We start from the raw sequence: 20,284 nt of genomic DNA, 5'->3' as shown, positions 1-20,284 counted from the left end.
CCAGAACGTAATTGTGCCAATGACGTGCCTGGTAGGCAGCTCAGGCTCTACATGGGTGAAACCTACTGTTTCGTCATCCGCAATGGACTCACGATCTCTTCTGAAGCGTTCATGCCACTCGTACGAGGGGTGCCTTTATATGTCGGGATTAGAGAACAAAAACATATTTTAATCATCGAAAATCACTTTATTGTTTTTCAAAATATTCTCCATGAAGATCTATACACTTTTGCATGCGTTTGAACCAATTGTCGAAGCACTTTTGCCACTCTGAATGAGGTACCTCCAAAACATGCATTCTGAATGCCGCCACCGCTTCTTCAGGTGTCGAAAAACGTTGACCTCTCAGTTTGTTTTTTACGTACGGGAATAAAAAGAAGTCATTCGGTGCCAAGCCAGGACTATACGGCGGATGACCCATTAATTCGATGTTTTGGGTGCTCAAAAATGCAGTTGTTTGAGCCGATGTGTGAGAGCTCGCATTGTCCTGGTGAAGAGTGATCCGTCTTTGGCGATTGGTTTTCCTAATTTCTTGGAAGACAACTGGCAAACAAATGGTTGTGTACCACTCAGAATTTACTGTCCTGCGTTGTTCTAGTGGTACGGTTGCGACATGTCCAGTTTTTCCGAAAAAACAGGCATTCATTTGCTTGGAAGTGCTTCGTGCACCAACAACTTTTGTTGGATTTGGCTCGACTTGAAACACCCATTTCCTTCGACCAATCGACACGAGCCTTTTTTTGAGCGATTGACAAATTGAGGGAACAAATTTTTTTGACAGTGAAATATTTATGCAATATTGAACGTATGCTGGTCCCACTAATGCCTAAGATTGTCTCAATCTCACGATAGGTCACATGACGATCTTGCAATATCAGCTCGCGCACAGCATCAATGGTTTTCGGAACAACAACTGATTTTGGACGGCCTTCACGAAATTCGTCTTGGAGTGAACTACGACCACGATTGAATTCACCATACCATCGATAAACACTGGCCCTTGATGGAGCTTCATCGCCAAAAAATGAATTAAGTTCATCCATGCAATGTTGCTGAGTTAATCCACGTCGAAAGTTGTAAAAAATAATCTGAGTACGTAAAAGCCAAAAAATGTCAAACTTTGCGATACAGCTGTAAGTTGCCAGATTGCAACACCAGGGTTGCCAAATCCCGACATATACAAAGCACCCCTCGTACACGGCTGATTTTTTAGCGTATTCATTTTGAATATCAGTTTCGACGTAACTTTTACAAATGTCATACAACGGCGAAAAAAATCTGGTAGGAATGTTAATCAGAGATGTGACCACAAAAAAGTTCTCAAATCAGTTGATTTAGAGCGTCACATGGTGGTTATTTCAGGTATTTTTGATTAAGGCGGTTTAATTCTCTACTTTGTTCTTCCGCTTAAATTTTGAAGTAGATCCCTCAGCCTCTATTTAAAATTAAATTAATTTAAGTTCTGTTTCTCTTTTCGGAAATATTATTAATGTTAATGGTAACACTTTCAATTTTTTCATTGCGACCCTATTTTTTATGATTTTTGTTAATGACATTTCAAGTTGTTCTAAGCAAATTTTCTTTTTGTATGCTGAGGATGCTCGGTATTGCACTAACAGGAGAGTTAGTGTTTGGTGGGAAATAAATAAGTTAAATTTAAATATAAGCAAGTCTCTTATTCTAAATCTGGTTCTCTTACAACCACGTCCTACCATATTGATGATTCTAGATTATCCAATCCATGCCAAATGATTGATCTTGGAGTGGTATTAGACTTTAGAGATTAAATTACCCCATTACAGAGTCGTATTCCGTACTTTCTTTTATTCGACGTTTTAGTGTATACTTTTTAATGCGTATACTTTAAAGCTACCGTTGCTAGCTGGTATGCTAGAGTACGCTGCCTTTATTTGGAGACAATATTATGTACATATGTCATATAAGCAGGCTTCAACGTGGCCAGAAAGTCACTGTCCATAATGGTTTGTGTTTTTTGCATTTCACTTATACAATTTCATCCTATGTAACAGGTGGCGCTAAAGTAATCCTCCTATCAGAAAATGCTATACATTTTGCTATTGGCCCCTAATGTCAGTTCTGTTTTGACATTTGTGTAGTAAACACATGTGAAATACACGTTAATAAACAATGTTACGCTACACTGCTCCAGAACGCGGAATATTGCTGACTATTTATTTGACCAATAATCGGTCGGTGACTTTGGCACAACGTGAATTTCGTCGCGGATTTCCTCACCGTCCAACGCCTACTGGTGAAACACTGCGACGTTTAGCCACTCGCCTCGAAGAGACTGGCACAACACGAGATGCTGCCAGGCGTGGCAGACTCCGGAGTAGCCGTTCTGCAGAGAATATTGCTGCTGTAGCCGAGGATGTCATGGAAGCGCCGCCGACATCGACCAGACGACGTGCCACGCAAATGGGTATCAGTCGACGGTCTTTACAGCGAATTTTGGTACAAGATTTAAAGATGTTTCCGTACAAAGTCCAGACGGTGCATCAGCTGTTAGCTGCTGACCGCCAATCGCGTCTAACAAACGCTCAAGCCATCCTTAATCACCACCAAGAGGAAGATGATTTTTCATCAAAAATAATCATGAATGGTGAGGCACATTTCCATATTAGCGGGTACGTAAATAAGCAAAATTTACGCTTCTGGGGCACTGAAAATCCGCGTGTAACCCACGAAGAGCCATTACACTCGCTCAAAGTCACTGTATGGTGTGCTGTTTTCGCTGGAGGAGTGATCGGACCTTTTTTCTTCGAAGACGTCGCGGGCCAAACGGTTACTGTGAATGGTGAGCGCTACAGAGCAATGATCAACGAGTTCTTTTTGTCGCAAGTTGATGAATTGGAATTGGAAAACATGTGGTTCTAACAGGACGGTGCAACGGCACACACTGCACGTGCCACAACCGATATGCTGAAGGATGCATTTCCCGGGCGCCTAATCTCCCGTTTTGGCGATTTGCACTGGCCAGCAAGATCGCCTGATTTGACCGCTCCAGACTTCTTTTGTGGGGCTTTTTGAAGTCGCGGGTTTATGTCAACAAGTCTCAGACTCTTGCAGCTTTTAACCACAATATCCGTCAAGAATGTGAGGACCTATCGCCGGAAGTTTTGGCCAAAGTGATGGAAAATGCCATAAAAAGGGCTCAAATGGCAATCAACTGTGGCGGTGGCCATTTACATGACATCATATTTTCGATTTGATGTAAAAAAAATTAAAAGACCAAATAAAAATAATCCACAAGAAGAATCAAAGTTTTTAAATTATTACAGCCAAAAAACATCGCAAGGTTACTTTTGCGCCACCTTGTATAAAGGACAGTGTTTGCTCATGAACCGAAAATCAGTAGATAGTGGAAGGACTATTCTCGCCGTCACTTCCCTTTTCGACTTGTGGACGATTGACTACCCATCGTTGCTTGAGAAGATAAACTTGAATATTCCCTTTCCTATTTCTATTTTCTGGTTGGGGAAAATAACAATTTAGAATTCGCTCTAAAATTCTATTGGCTTTTGATTTTTCTTCCAGAAAATACTATTTCAAAATGTTCAAGTAGCTTCTAATTATTATTTAATATTCTTTCTTTGTAATCTGTAAGCAACGTTACAATTTCTACATTAAAACGAAATAAGTAAAGTTTAAGTTTCAATTATTTTTAAGTGAATGAAAGTGAAAATTTGTTTTTTTTCGAGAACCTTAAAACATTATAAATTCCAGTGGGAATAGTACAACTTTTTTTAGTGAGGCAACCGAATATACATATATTCAAACATACAATACTCCATTGTTGCTTGACGGTTGGTCTTAATCTAGCGAAAAATACGATTTTAAGGGATTTCTTATACTCACATATATACATATGCACATATACATCCTTATGCACTTACATATATAGCAAACCACTTAAGTAAACTTACATGTCAATAGAAGGATAACTTTCCATCGAAATTTTAAATACATTTATACGCCTGTTACTTTCACTTTGATATTGTTTTTATTTAATTCTTATCCACTGCATGTTTCCAAAATGCTGTTATTAACTCATGTTGAAGAAATATTTAATGAGTTGCAAATTATGCCTTTTATATACAATATTATTTGGAAATCAAATAACAAAAATACGTTGCTCCTTTTACTCGAAATTCCAATGTTCATAGCACTTTAATTTTCCAAAAAAGCCGTGACTAACTAAGGCTAGCAACAGTACGTGCATATAATATTAATAAAAATATATCAAGTGTAATTGAAGGAAATATGTGTAAATGAATTTAGCCTATATTTAGGCGCCAACGGGTGTGGCAACACCAGACACTACAATTTACAACAACCGCTTTGTTCTTTTTTTTTATTCCCTACTTACTAATTTCGGTTGTCAGTAATGTAATGAGGTCAGGACAACCGAAAAGAGAGCACAAACTATATACGAGCATATGTATGATAGCAGCAACACCACTGAATGCCCTAAATTTAATGACGATGAGCGAGCAAGGACTGGCAAAAATGTAACTAACCACTCCGATACCGTGTCTAAACCCGTACAGAGCCTGGCCGCAACTGAGCACAGTCGGTCTCAATGCAGTTGACAAAGGTGGCTAGCAAAACGTCATCCTTCCCAATGTCCTCTTGTCGACCCCTAGATTGCGACACTGAGTGGCGCGTCATTGTATGAAATACTCGCATTTTGTACTTTTATGTTTACTCGTACTCGTGAACATATGTATGTACAGGGTGGCCCATATAGCGTTTGCTTTTTGAACCACTTATTTTTTTGAGAATGGTAACACAACTGACATGTCAAATGTGTTCATAATTTACTTAAAGGGTTGACATTTGCGAAATGGGACGCTATACGCTTGAACAAAATTGGGAAATATTGAAAACCTATTTCCAAAGTGGCGAGTCTTCTTCTTCTTTTCTGATTTTCACATCGGTGGCTACGTCAATAAGCAAACTTGTCGGATTTGGGGCTCAGAAAATCCACACGTTACTGTAGAGAAGCTAATGCATCCACAAGGAATCACTGTTTGGTGCGGTTTTTGGTCTGGCGGCATCATCGGTCCATTTTTTTTCGAAAATGAGCGAGGAGCCGCGGTTACAGTAAATGGCGAGCGTTACCGTGACATGCTCAACGAGTTTTTGTTTCCAAAAATCGAAGAGGATGACATGGACGACATTTGGTTTCAACAGGACCGTGCAACTTGTCACACTGTCAAAGTTACACTCGAACTTTTGGCTACCGCTTTTTAAAAACCGAATAATCAGCCGAAATTCCGATATCAATTGGCCGCCTCGGAGCTGTGATTTAAGCCCGTTGGCCTATTTTTTGTGGAGAGCCGTTAAGGACAAATGCTATGAGAACCATCCAGAGACGATTGATGCTTTAAAACACGAAATCGAAGTTGCCATTCGTGAAATTAGAGCCCAAACAATCGAAAATGTGCTTAAAAATTGTGTTGATCGAATGGCCTACTGTAAAGCCAGTCGTGGCAGTCATTTGAACGAATTATTTTCCATTCATAAATGACAATGTTCAATCTTCAAAATAAAAATAAAAGTTTGAAAAAATATTGATTAGTTTTTTTATAGCCGATTCAAGGACCAAATTTTACATGGCCCCCCCTGTATTTATATAGACAGTCAAAATGCGCAATATCCACTACGCTGCCTTTGCGAAGGACGATTTTTGTATGTTTTCACTCGAAAATATATGTTTACGTTTTGCATGCCAGTCGCTTCCTCTCATGCCACCTCATCATATTCCTTGGTGCACGGAGTCGCCTTCATTAGTTGAGTTTTGCTTTCTTTCCTTATACTTTTCACTCCCATCTCACGATCTGTTATTACCATATATTTGCTTTTCTTGAGTTGTTGAGCTTTCAGTCGCTATTTTTATACCCAATGTAGAAATACAAGGAGGAAGTTACAACTTTTTGTAATTTAATGGTTGTATCCTTGTACCTATTTCCGAGATTGTAATATCAGAAGAGAGGCGCAAAACCCAACTCCAGGTCATGATCAATTGCTTTACAGGCATGAGAGACACATAGTTGTATATTACGTAGTCCTGCCAAGTTCTGTTGCAAGATAAGTCCGTTATAGATATGAAATCATAAAAATTTTTTTAATGAAGTAAGTTTTATTTAATGATAATATAAAAAAAATCTAAATATTCATTCGAAATGATCACCATTCGCTTTTACACAAGCCTTCAAACGATTAGGCCATTCAGCTAATACAGCACGCGCGGTTTCCATGTTTGATTGTTTGAGACCCTCCAAATTTTCTGTCAGGTCTTCGACAAGCCATGTCTTTCAATTCTGATCACAAACTGTAGTCCAATGGATTCCGATCTGGGCTTCCAGACGTCCAATCTTCTGCGTCTATTAACTAAGGAATATTGTTTTTTAGCCGGTACTGGGTGATTTTTGCCTATGGGCTGGAGCGAAATCTTGCTGAAAGATCCAACGCTCTCCATTGAAGAGAGTACTGCTCAACTACTTCAGAACGCCTTCTAATATATCCTCCTGGTGCACTTTTGCCTCGATCTTAACCCCTTTATCACAGAAATGAAGAGATGTAAGGCCTTTGCCAGACACTCCCCACCAAACCATTACGTAGGCTGAATGGTGACCATGCTGAACCCTTGGAACAACATTTTTTGTATCTTTAGATATTTTAGCATAGTTTTTGTCGTTTCGCTTATTAAAAACTTCTTCAACAGTGAAAATTTTCTCATCCGTGAAAATAATATTTTCATGGCCGAGTGGCACCGAAGAAGCTGCTTACGTCTATCGAGTCTAATTTTCTTCAAGCGCATCGTCAAAACATGACCAGTTGAGCGACGGAAGGCTTTCATATGGAGATCATCTTGGTCTTGACATGGATCTGGTCGTTACATTCATTTCCCTGAGGATGATTTTCTGTTTTCTAAGTGGATTTCTACGAACTCTTTCTCGAACGTATTTTATGGTTGCACTGGTTCGAACCTCGCGAGGACGATCACTTCTTTTGCCGTCGGTCACTTCAGACGTTTGGGAAAAACGACTGGTCGAGCGGTAAACAAACAATCTTGAAATATTATTATACGATTTTTCAGCAATTCATAAATCTCACTTGCACTTTTACAACACTTAAGTAATGCAATCACTGCAGTGCGGATTTCCTTAGCTCCCCACTCTAAACGAAAATTGCCACGAAACTGAGTATAATTCATGAGTAGACAATGAATACGAACAAAAGCAAAAATAACAGAACTTCAAAATTTTGATCTTTTTTCTGCTTAGTTATGTAGATTAAATATTCAAAAATATCGTCCCCAAACGATTTTTCGAAATTCCGAATAGTTACGGAGATATAGCCGTTTTAGTGAAGCAACCTCTACAGCAAAACTTCAAAATTACTTTTCAGGCAAAACAAAGCATGAATAACACGCATTTTATTTTGTTAGTGATAGTTATACGGTACATATGTATGAAACCTCGTTTTTTTAGCTGGTGAGACAGATATTGATGAAATAAAATTTAAATGACGTAGAATTGAAGTCGTTATCGTGTGAACTACGATCATTCGAAAAAAAATTTATTTAATTTTTTTTTTAAGATCGTCATTCGGAATTTTTTTTTTTTATTTTGTTTAAAGATTGTAGTTCGCACGATAATGCCATTCATACTGAACAAGAACCGTTTTGCCTTTTTGATTTCAGACCCCTCTGAGTCTCGGAATCCTTGTCGCCAGCGGCATATGTTTTTGGGAGACCATTTTTTTAAGACTTACAACTTTTTGAACGAATCTCGTAAGGCCAAAAAAAAACTTTTAATTTTTTAACAATGGATCAAAAAAGCAAACACCCAAAAACACCATATCAAATTGGGCGAGGGCCTTAAATGAAACTGGTGCAAGTACTGCCAAAGATTCGCCAATCGATTCTTATTTCTGCTCTCAGAGAGTGCTGCCCAACAATCCGCCATGGAGGAGCAATAGAGCAGCGTCTCTCGTTCTTTACGTGCCGCCGCCGAAGAAGAAATCGGATTTCGGTGACCCCGAAAAAAGGATTGGTACGACGAGAAATGTCGTGCTGCCGCGCAAAGAAAGGATGCTGGCTATAGAACCACGCTGCGGTTGGGCACAACGTGAGTAATGTGAGATCGCTACCGGGAGCTCGAAAGGAAAAGAGGCATATAGGAATAAAGAAACGTGAGTGCGAGGAGCTTGAGATGCTGGCCAACAGGAAAAACGCTCGAAAAGTTTAAGAGAAAGTTCGGCGGCTTACAGAAGGTTTCAAGACCGGGGCGATTTCCTGTAAGAACAACGACTGAGAACTGGATACTGTTCCCGTTAAAAGTGGCAACTGCGTATGTCACAGAGAATGTGAAGATCCCGATATCCCAATCGCTGGCGACGGAATTGTGGTTCCGCTCGGCTAAAGAACAACAAAATGACAAAATATTATGAAATAAGGGTAGGAAATAAGCTATATCGCAAATAAAGAGAAAACACGCACAACCGACTTAATAGGCTCACACTTTCTGACGTTACAAACGAACTTTTGAATCATCAGGGTCTGAAACGGACTGAAGCCTCAAAAATTTTAGTGCAATCAAGCAGACTGAAGGAGTCAGTCTAATAAGAAGGAACGGAGCAAGAGCAAAAATCGACTTCGATCTGTTGAAAAAAAGCATATTTTCTTTGGAGATTTAGACGCATTTAGATTTCGGCATATGAAGAAGATTCCATCAAACTTTCATCGAACGTATACGCACATGCTTAGCATTTGCTGAAAAACTTTAGTTTTGGGTTGAGGTTATGTTTTGAAGAAAATAATTGTATTTAGCAGTCCTGCTGGTTGTCATAAGTACTGGCGCGATATCGGCAACACCGACAAAATCGAAACAAAGGAAATCAAGATAGCGGTGTTTTGTTCAGCATTTGGATATGCTGAAAAGTCTCCAATTTCCTTCATAACAACCAAGACAATGTACGTGAATCTGCTGGATGATGTACTACTTCGAATTTGCCACGAGCCCATACTAAGATTCCTGGATCATTCAACAGGGCAGGGCAGCACACCAATTCAATTTCCGTGCACTACTAAGAAGTTTCTTTCATCCAGAAAGATACCGGATTATGAGTGGCAAGAGATAAGCCCAGACCTAAACGGATCTCTGGCTATTGTTCTCACCCTATTAAACCAAGTTTTATTTAAAATTATGTTCATGCATTTATGCATATACGAATGTACATATGTATGTATATTACTTATTTCCCTTAGGTAATAATTACTATTAATTCCATTTTCTCTAGTAACCAATCGATGCATGCATTGGGTGGAACCAAGCCCTCAGCCTTAGATTTCTTCATTTATAAGTAGCAAAAATGAAATGCAAATACCGACTGTGATGAGAAGGCGACGCCATCAACGTCTTTGTTTGTTTAGAATGGGTAATCAGGCAATAAGAACAAAAAGAAATAAACAAGTACATGACATGGACACACACATATGTATATAGAGATATAAACATAAAACTTGTACGCGTTCCGAAATTATGCACATAGGAATATTTAGTATAAGGGCTACTCAGTCAAGGTTTAGTTACATATTTCCTTTATTTTGGTTTTCTCAATTCAGATTAAGAAAATATTCAGCGGTGCTCACAAAAGTTTAGAAATGTTTTCTCTCTTACGATAATTTATAACGCATTATTATATGCACAGTGAGGCATAAAGGTTTCCCATTATCACTAAAGTTTGATGATGTCCAACATGTATATTCATCTATAGTATTATTTTAAAACATGGCGCTTATTCTGACTAAACTATTAAAACAACAGTAACAGTGCAAATTAGAAAGAGTTTTGGACAGACGCAAAATAGAATTTATTTTAAGAAAAAAGTGAATCCACATTTAATTTTAAAATATGCCTAGAGGATGACCAAGAAGAGTTCGTAGAAGAGTTCCTACTTTAAGTGGAGGAATAGAGCAGGTAAGTAAGTGATAAATGTTTGAAACGTCACGTATTGGATATGATTGGTAGAAGCATCCACTTTTGTTTTCGTTCATATATGGTTCATACATGAACTACAATACATATATAAACGTATGCATGCATTTACAAATTTTGTGTGCGTTTGATCCTTTTTGCAAAACTCAAAACTTTAAATAGTTTTAAAAAATGAGGAGAGAGAGAACAAATTAGTTATTTATTTGATACTATTTTAAAGGTAAACTGTATTTGGGCTATTCTCAGACAAATTTTATAGTAATAGACGATGCCCAACACCATTTAAAAGAACACTATTACCCATCAAATCAACGAACTTTTTGACACAGATATACATTTTTAAGTGTTATTTTTTTCTTTGTATTGTATTCTATGTGTGTACATGTATATTTTTGTGTATGCAGCCATTATCAAATCATACATATATGAAACTGAACTCTGAACATTTTTTTTACCATTCTTCTTAAAATTTTTTAAAAGTAAAGATCTGGGAAAAAAAAAAATTTTTTACTTTTGCAAATCCAAGAAATTTTACGAATGGCAAAAAAAAAATTGTATACACCCTTTTGACATGGATCCCTATCTACTTGCTGTAAACGCCCTTTTGGCATTTGGCACGCAATGTGTCGTACTAGAAAAGAGTACATGTCTATCCTTCAAATAAGATAGTGTTTTAACAAAGTGGTTGTGCGCTTAAATCGGTTTTTGTTGAAAACTTACATCTCTTTGCTTCCGCTTCATATATGTTTTAAACGATTTCATGTTTTTTAGATCCGTATTCATGCAAGCACAAGTACATACAAAAAAGCTCTAGATCCAGCATTTAATGCAGAATATAGCACGCTTGGTGGTTTAACCAGTATATGTTTGCATTGCAATGCTAAACATTTTAAATGTGAAAAGGCAACTTCCCATTATTGAAAAACTTTGGTAAACTTGACAAAGATACATTTTTTATAGGGAAGAAATCAATTCCTTACATGCTGTCATGGTGGGAAAGTGCATATACCGATACCTCGCGTACCTGATTTTTTGGAAAGGGTTTTTGAACTCTTTCCGGTCCCATTACTTAGAGAATGTAAGACAAATAAATAGCTCATTTGCTTTTGCATCTTTTGAAGCTAAAATTGTATAAAAATATACACTTTTCTAATCATCATAACTTTTAATATATAAAAGTGTCACATATGCTGTTTACTTTCCGTGGGAAAAAAGCCCACCCGATTTTCGGGGGTTACATACTAGTATGTAACTAATTTTCAGTATGAAATCAATGGTAGAGTAGTAAAATGTAAAATATAATGTAAAAATTAATCGCAAAATGTGTTGGTAAGCGCATAACTCAACAGCGCATGGACCAATCTTAACAATTATTTTTTTAAAATGTTCCTGGAAGTCCAAGGATGGTTTGTACGGCGAGGAAATTTCTAATAATTTCCGGGAAAACCCTAAAGCAGCCATTTTCTTTTTCCCATACAAATACTGCGCGTTCGGGTGTGTGTGTGTTCGCGTTGGAGGATCTAATGCGTTTACACAAAAGTGATAATATCGTGAACCTGACCAAATTGAAAAGTCAGAAAATGTAAGAGCTATTGATTTGATTGGCCTCGCAATATTCTTTCTTCTTTTTTTGTTTCAGAACGAATTAAGGCATATTTCATTCACAAATAATAAATAAAAATAGTTAAGTAAATTCTATGAATAATCATGCAGGGCTGAACAAATCCAAACATATTTTGAGAATACCAAATACAAAAGATAAACATATGTTAAGGGGTTACATGGGTTTCGACGGGTAAAAAAATGCCTATTTTCAATATTTTTTTTCCATGTAAAAAATTATTTATTGTATTTAATTGAAACTTTTTTCTGTCTTATAGATACATATTTAAGGAATAATTTCTGAAATTTTCAAAAAAAAAAAAAAAACATTAAAACTCCTCCATTGTGACGTCATTTCCGGTGACCCCTCGAAAAAAAGATGCGTCCGCGTTGTCAGCATAACTCCTGACAGGCTCATCAAAAATGAAAAAACAAAAATAAGTGTTTTAATTAAGACCACAAACTCGTGCTTGAACGAAGGAAAGAAAAAAAAGTAAAAATTGGAATTTTGGCAGACATTTCTGCAAAAAAATGAAAATTTCGGTCAAATTTGCTTGACATTTTTTTTTTAATAGTTGTAATTGAAAAAAAAAAAACAAAATCCTTCGTTCAAGCACGAGTCAATTGTATTTCGAACACCTGTGCAAAATTTCGTCAAGATCGGTTGAGTAGTTTTCGAGAGCATTTGACAACCGATTTTGAAAACACAGTTCCGAGAAAGAAGTTTAAAGTTTTGAATAACAATAGAAGTGGCTTCAAATAAAAGAGAGTGGAATAGAAATATAATTTCAATAATAGAAAATCTTCATGATTCGAATATTCGAACTTTATGGGAAAGGGCACACCAAAGCACCCGATTATATAAGGAATTAGACCATAACAACGCCAGAAGCTATTTAAACGATAATACTGGAATCTATAAAATTATGTGGATTATGAAAGCCAGATGGGATTTAATATACTTGGGAAGCCAAAGGGATTTAAATTGCACTTTATGTAACTTAAATGAATTAGAAGACATCACACATTTCTTAAAAAAATGCCCGATGCTTAAAAGAATTCGTCAAAGATTTTTTGGAAAATATAGTTTAAACCGAGATGAAATCATAGACATTTTAAATGGTGTTGGCCCTTCTGGATATAATAACTTATTTAAGTTCATCACTGGTGCTATAGAATATAGAAAATTAATTTTAAGCGAATTCAATACATACTACCATAGTAACATATGTAAAATGTAAGATCTTGTTTTTTTTTCTTTTTTCTTCCGACAAACGACCTAGTGTCACTGTCGTATGTTCTAATGTTAATGATTAAAAATGAAATGTAATGTTTATTTTAAGAAAGTCGAACAATAAATAATAATAATAATAATAATAAAATAATAGAAGTGGCTTGGAGCGTACACATTCCAAAGGCTGTATCTCCGAATTTATTATACGGATCGACTTGAAAATTTAGAATAATATTCCTGAGATGTTGTAGAAATTAATAAACTAAAAAAAATAAATCGATTTTTTAAACCAACGAAACCCATGTAACCCCTTAAGAATCACAAAAGACAAACATTATTAATTAATCTAGAAAACTCACGTTTCTCACAAGGCCAATTGTATGTTGCCTGTTCCAGTGTTGGAAAACCATCAGATTTGTTTGTATATTCACCAGGTAATTAAACACAAAACATTGTAGGTATATCATAAAGCACTACAATAAAAATAAAACAGATTTTGGTTAATAATTATGATTCAATTGATTTACAATAGCGTTTACTGAAAATACTTATATATGTATGTTTTATTTCATTATTCTTTATTATATCGGCTATTAACACCATGCTAATAATAATAATAAATAAATAATTAATTATCTCTATGTTTTGTCATTGAAGCACCCACTTTATAAATATTTGTCACCTTTAGGTTCCCACTATCCCTTCAGATTATTTTTCAATCAGGTTTGAATCTTAAGTTCCCCTCTTAGTTTGAAGCTCTCTGGCAGACATCCCAGTCGGGGTTTTTAGTGGGCTCCAAAATGGTGGCCAAATTTCGAGGAAGCGAAGATACTTAGGTCACCCGAGCTGACCCTTTTCTTTAATTCTCCTGAACAGAACCGTCACCACGATGATAGGGCGGTGTTTGAGAGTCAGCAGAGTAAAAACGTTTTAAGGTCGACTTATAAACTCAAAAGTATGTATATAAAATTAGTACTTAATACTTTTTAAAATAAATACACAAGAATTAAATAAAAATAATATTGAAAATTGGTGGACATGTGAGGCTAGTGAACCGGGTGAAAATTGGACATAGCAGGAGAAGTGGGTGCATGTGTATAATTCCGGACATGTGAAGGTAGTGAACGTGGTGAAAAGCGGAAATAGCAGCAGGAGGAGTGGGCATATGTGGAAAATGGTGGACATGTGAAGGTGGTGAGCCGGGTGAAACATAACATAAACATGAACATAACAACAGTAGGAGTGCGTGGATGTGGATAATTTTGGTTATGTGAAGCTGGTGAACCTGTCGAAAAGTGGTCATAGCAGCAGTATAAGTGGTTGTGTGTGGATGCATGTGGAAAATGGTGGATGCGTGAAGCTGGTGAGCCTGGTGAAATGTAGACAGAACAGCAGCAGAAGTGGGTTCATGTGGATAATTTTGGGCATGTCAAGCTGAACCGGGTGAAAAGTGGACATAGCAGCAGCAGGAGTGGGCGGATCTGGATAACGGTGGACATGTGAATCTGGTGAAAAATGGACATAGCAGCAGCAGAAGTGGGTGCATGTGGGCGCATTTTTTTATTATTTCCCTTTTTAAATTGCAATCTGTTAAATTTAAACAATAAGTAATTTTTTTTAAGTAGTATTGGAATTCTTTGTTCTCTGACCAATGCTAGATAAACATTCAATGTTGCTTCAGATTATGCTACATAATATAATATTATTGTCTAAGTGTTGTAATAATATTTTTTTTCTTTTCATGTTTTGTTATATAGTGAGTCCTGTTGGAGTTAATCGTTTTAATCTTCGTTTTCCCAGTTTCTCCGATTGTGGTTGTTTGCGCATTTGTTCATTCTGATGATTTGTTGGTCGTTGTATATGTTTGATGCTGTATTTTCTAATTGTGTGGATCACGTCGTTTGGTATATACCAGCCTGCGTTTGTTATTGTTGGAAGTATTTTAGATTGGGTCCTATGAATTATTTTGATATTGGTTTTTGTTTTGCTGTGCCCCAGATTTCTATGCCATATTTCCAAATGTGTGAGATTGTAGATTTATATATCACTACTTTGTTGTTAAGGCTTAGTTTTGAATTTTTAGACTACAGCTAGTATAGTTGTGTGAACTGGTTTTTGATTTCATTTCGTTTGTTTTCAATATGTCGTTTCCAATTTAGTTTTTCATATTTAGTTATGCCAGGTAGTTTGCACTAAGGATTTTTATTTCGTTGTTTTTCATTGTTAGTTTGTGCTTCTTAGGCTTTCTATTTGTATATATTACTTGTACCGTTTATCTTTGTTGACTTCTATTCCCCAATTATCGAGCCATGATACAATGTCATTTATTGTTTGTTGAAGAATGTCAGTAGCTTTTTTAGCATGGGTGGGTGCATGGGGATATTTGTGGTAAACCGGGTGAAAAGTGTACATAGCAGCAGCAAGAATAGGTGGAAGTGAGTGAATGTGGAGGGGTGTAAGGCAGATCGCCTCCGCGTGGTGCACCCTGGGTAGCGCTAAATGATCTGCGGATTTGCACAAACTCTCCTCCAGTTCATTTTTGACTTTTGACGCCTGTACTATTAGTCGCGGCATTCTGCCACCTGAGTATGCTGAGATGAAACTCCGCAAAAATGGCTGGTGGGCTAATGAAGTGATTGCCCCCGCCCCGCTAAGCCCCTGGCAGGCCTCGAAGTACGCTCCAAACCCTTAGTCATTGCGTTGGCATTGTAGGTGCGGTTGACACGACTCCCGTCTTTGTGTCTGGTCTGGCTCTGAACGCATGCCACATAAGGGCATGACTCAACCCTCGCATGGCCTCCCTGCTACAGCACAGACAACCATGGACCCTTTAAGGACGACTACACCCTACGGGTTTGGATAGCGGTTTCGAGTGGGGACTCACTCAATAAAACAATGAATAACAAAAACACAACAATAGCACTTCGCGATTCACCCTTTATTACTGATTCACCCACACTGTTGTACCCTAGCAAGCCTAAGAAGCTACAACAGCCCCTACAACCTACGAACGATGCAATTGCATCGAAATTCTCAACATTTTTTAAATTTATATTATTCTTTGTAGGAATATTAACAACGTTTTGGAATCACTGCTTTGATTTCCCATTATTTTAGTAATTCCCTACCTGAAGTTTGTTGTAGAAAATTAAAGTTGCTATGAAATGGACAAAAAATAGGTTTTCTTAGTTTCATTTACAGTTCTGTTATTCTCAAATAAGATATTTATTTATAAATTTTACATTTCCGCTACGCATCCACACCGCTATACATGAAATAATTTATAACATAATAATTTCATTAACCAACAAAATAGTGGAAATACTTGTCACTTTATATCTACAAAAACTAAAAACTTTAGTTTAAACTTAGCAATAAATAAAATCTGCCTTAATATGATTTTGTTTCATACAAGTCCAACAAATCTTCAATATACAGGGTCGTCGAGGTAAATCCGGAATGTTGAACTTAAAAACAAAACTATTGGATATTTACTCACAAATAATTTTAATTGCACTTAACTTTGTATAATGTGAGTACACATATCATAGTTTAAAGTTAATTAATGTAACCTCCATCTCGTGCAATTACCTGCTCCAGCCGGGACTTGAAGCGCCCAAATGCGCGAGCTACCTCCTCTTTGTCCATTGTGATCATCACTTCCTCGATGGTTGTCTTCAGAGCGTCCTTAGTGTTATGAGGCTTCGCGTTAACTTTTGCTTCAACTGTGCCCCACACGTAATAATCAAGAGGATTGCAGTCTGGGCTTGAAAGTGGCCAAAAATCTGGTGACCAGTGGTAGGATAGGTTGTTCTGGAGCCAAGCCTGAGTTGCCTTGTGAGCAGGTGCGGAGTCCTGCTGAAACACATATTCTCTTCCAGCAGCCACGCGGTCTATCCAGGGTTCCGTTTTTTTGTAGCCAAACCACTCAAATATCTCTTTGGGGCTTTTTCCGGCGCGAAGTGACTCTAGTATGGCAGCTCTTCTGTCCTGCTCTCGACTCATCGTGTCACTAGCACTTACTCCGGCACTCCAATGTCAATCAGGAAACAATACACTAAAAATATGTCCCTTTATCAGCGGTTTTAGACCTAACGGTACTGCTCCAGAGATTTCGAAATGTTTTCCAGATTTACCTCGACGCCCCTGTAACTGTTTCAGTTTTTCGGAGCTTCAAGTACAAACAAGTCTCATTTGCTGTATTATAAAACTGAAATATAAAATAAGCCTTGATAACGAATTTATATTACATTTATTCCACCACATTTCAGATATGTCATGATTTTCGTTATAAATTCCAATTTGAAGGAGTGTGATTCAGGCGCGAGTAGTATTCCAGGAGTTTACTGTCATAATTTGTAACTAATTGGGTTTGTATCTATGTATATACATACATATGTTATTATGTTATTATTATTCATACATCCTTGCTTAAATGGCGTGACAAATGTACAAGGATATATAACCGAAATAAAAGCACTTGACAGTATATACGTTTGTAATCTAATCTTAGCGCCAGTTGTCTGCACATATTTTATAGGTAGGCTTCTCTAGGTCACTTAGAGCTTAGATGACACAAACAACGAAAAGGCACATTTTCACTTCTACACATTAACATATTTACCTCTTAGCAGCGGCAGCGAGGCGATTAGCGATATCCTTCCAGTTGGGGATATCCCAGATAGCTTCAACATGGGATGGTCGTAGTCACATCACAGTTTTTCTGTGCTTCAGTTTGGCAGCATTCAAATTATGCACATATGTTGTTGATGCTTCTGATGGTGCAATTCCATGATTCCACGGCAGATGATTGGTTCCAAAACGGCATAATCGCTTCGGCAAATCCTGCTTACAACGCACGGCCGCTTAGGGGCGTTTGAGGCAGTACGTGCCAATGCGAACATGTTGAACTATTAGCTGGTGTTGATTGCGCAAGAACGCAACCTATAATACACAGAATTAATTATGAAATTCATTAATCGCAAAATTGTACTAATTATATATTTTATAATTTTACCTTTTTATTTCCGCGTACAATTTGCCCACATGCTGCTGGTAGAATATATCCCATAGATACGGCTTCAATGCAGTCGTATATAAACCGCAACCAGACAAAATTATTGTCAATTCTTGTAGACCTTTGTACGTCTTTTCGATAAGCAGCGAGTCGAACCAGTGCTTTGTAAGATTCACCACGGCCTAGCAATGATACAGCTACAATAAATTGTCCTAAAATTTTAAATTAATTAAATTAAAGGACAACCGCGAGTCAATAAATTGGCAAACATGTATAATTGTTCCAATTGCATCAATACCTCAGTAAACACAAATGTAAACATATGTATGAATGTATATACCAATCCAAACAAAGCATATCATTTTGACGTAAACCATATCTACGGCGAAAAAATCAGCTGGGTGAATGCGATAGATAACAAGATGGGAAACTCTTTCATTTTGAGAGAGAGCGCGCCCATGAGGACGTTTCAAAACTTGGCAGCACTCACACATTATGGGATTTTGAACAGCTGATAGGCGAAATGGCAGGATGCCAGAAGAAACGCGCCTAAAATAACTGACGAAAACAGTTCGTTTTTGCTTAATGCAGAAATGAAGTGTTGAGATGTTTATAATTATTTGTCTTAAAATTAATTCAATTGAAATGTAATAATTCGAATTGAAAAGAGTTTGTAGAATCCAAAGCTCGTTAGATCCTTTTCGACTTTTACTTTTAATTAGTCTTATGCACATAATGTAATTTTATTGAAAACTGTGTGTTGGTTTATGTAAATTTGTATATACGTAAATATTCTATGGTTGAAAAGCGTCGGTAAGGATTTGGATATGAGTTTGAGATATTTTACAAAAATTAAAGGTAATCTGCTTTAACTTATTCTGTTCGTTGCTTGAGATTTTTTTTTTTTTTGTTACCCACTTTCTGTGTTATATTAAAAAATCGCAATATGTCACGTTTTTAATTATAACTTATCTTTTTCGTATTCATTACTTTATTATTATTAAATTGCTTTTGTATTTCAGTTTTAAATAATTTCATTTGCATATAAATTTTAAAATTGTTTGCTTATTTATGTACATATTTCATACGGATTGTGCTTATTTTTAGTATATGTAGGTGTTTACGAGGCAATTGGGCAACCGCACACTAAATACTAACCTCAATGGTTTCCCATCTAATCAGGGTGGATTTATTATAGGCAAGGCGAATTTATTTTAGGTGACAGCAACCACATATAAGTAAAACCCTACATGTATTTGTTGTTGCGTTTGGTCCAAGCATCACGTCAAAATCAGTAATCAAATGTAAACATACGAATGTAAACATACCAATACATACAAACAGAGCATATCATTTTGACGTAAGCCATATCCACCTTGGATTTATTATAGGTGATAGCATTCCCCAGCTGAATTTTTCGCCGTAGATATGGCTTACGCCAAAATGATATGCTTTGTTTGTATGTATTGGTATGTTTACATTCGTATGTTCAAAAGGAAATAGGCCGAAGTCAGCCATTAAGGAAATAGGGGTTTTAAAAACAAAAACCAAAATACCCTACAGGAATGTTATAAACGGATTCCACATTCCAGGAATAGTTTGCGTAAAGTAGCACAATCTGTTAGTTTCTCTAACATCATGCACTTATGTATGCAAATGCTACACAAAATTATATTTATATATACATATAATTTTATTTGCTTATGATTTTGTTCTTATTATAGACAAAATATAATAAGAACAAAAGAAAAAATATATATATCACGTACTCCACGGCAGGACACCTTGTACTTGGTTACGTTCCACATATAGCCAAGACACGAACCTTCTATGCGGCGAATATTACAAAAAACATTAGTATGTACCCACCCTTCGCACTGAACATATTAAAAAACATTAAGATGCGATTGTATCTAATTAGACATGTATGGTACATTTTTTTTTGAGTGGCAGGTCACACCACGGGTATCTCATAGGGCTATGAAAGTTACTCATAGCCAAATAATAAAAAAAACTAAAATGCCTATTGCATGTTTAGTTAACAAAAAAAAAATATTATTTTCTTTTTGTCTTCTCCTTCGCTGTGATCAGCACTGCACTGACCAGCCAATGCACCACTACCAATACAATCCACAAAAGCTGATTAAGCAACTATTTATAAAGCCGTGTACACACTACACATTTTTAGTTAAAAAAAAAAACTGGCAAATTAAATTCAAATTCCTTTTTTTTTTAAAAAACAAAACAAAGGACTGAATCTAGAGCGGGAACTATGCCTTTCCGCCTAGACAAGCAGAGCGGAAACTAGGCCTTTCCGCCTAAACAAACAGAGCGGCAACAAGGTCTTTCCGCCTCAATGAAGATCGGGGATTAGAGACGAGGCCTCCCGACATCCATTAGCCC

General features: G+C 36.8%; 1 long non-coding RNA gene across 1 annotated transcript; it reads right to left on the bottom strand.

Moving 5' to 3' along the window:
- Positions 1-16,122: 16,122 nt before the first annotated feature.
- LOC128868314 (uncharacterized) lies at positions 16,123-18,144 on the bottom strand. The gene is made up of 3 exons (XR_008455092.1): positions 17,882-18,144; positions 17,489-17,808; positions 16,123-17,010 (listed from the first exon to the last, which is right to left on the bottom strand). It is a non-coding gene; the product is annotated as an uncharacterized LOC128868314 (long non-coding RNA).
- Between the last annotated feature and the right edge of the window lie 2,140 nt (positions 18,145-20,284).

Source organism: Anastrepha ludens, chromosome 6, assembly GCF_028408465.1.
Source record: "Anastrepha ludens isolate Willacy chromosome 6, idAnaLude1.1, whole genome shotgun sequence".
NCBI lineage: Eukaryota > Metazoa > Arthropoda > Insecta > Diptera > Tephritidae > Anastrepha > Anastrepha ludens.
This window is presented reverse-complemented; position numbering and strand designations above follow the sequence as displayed.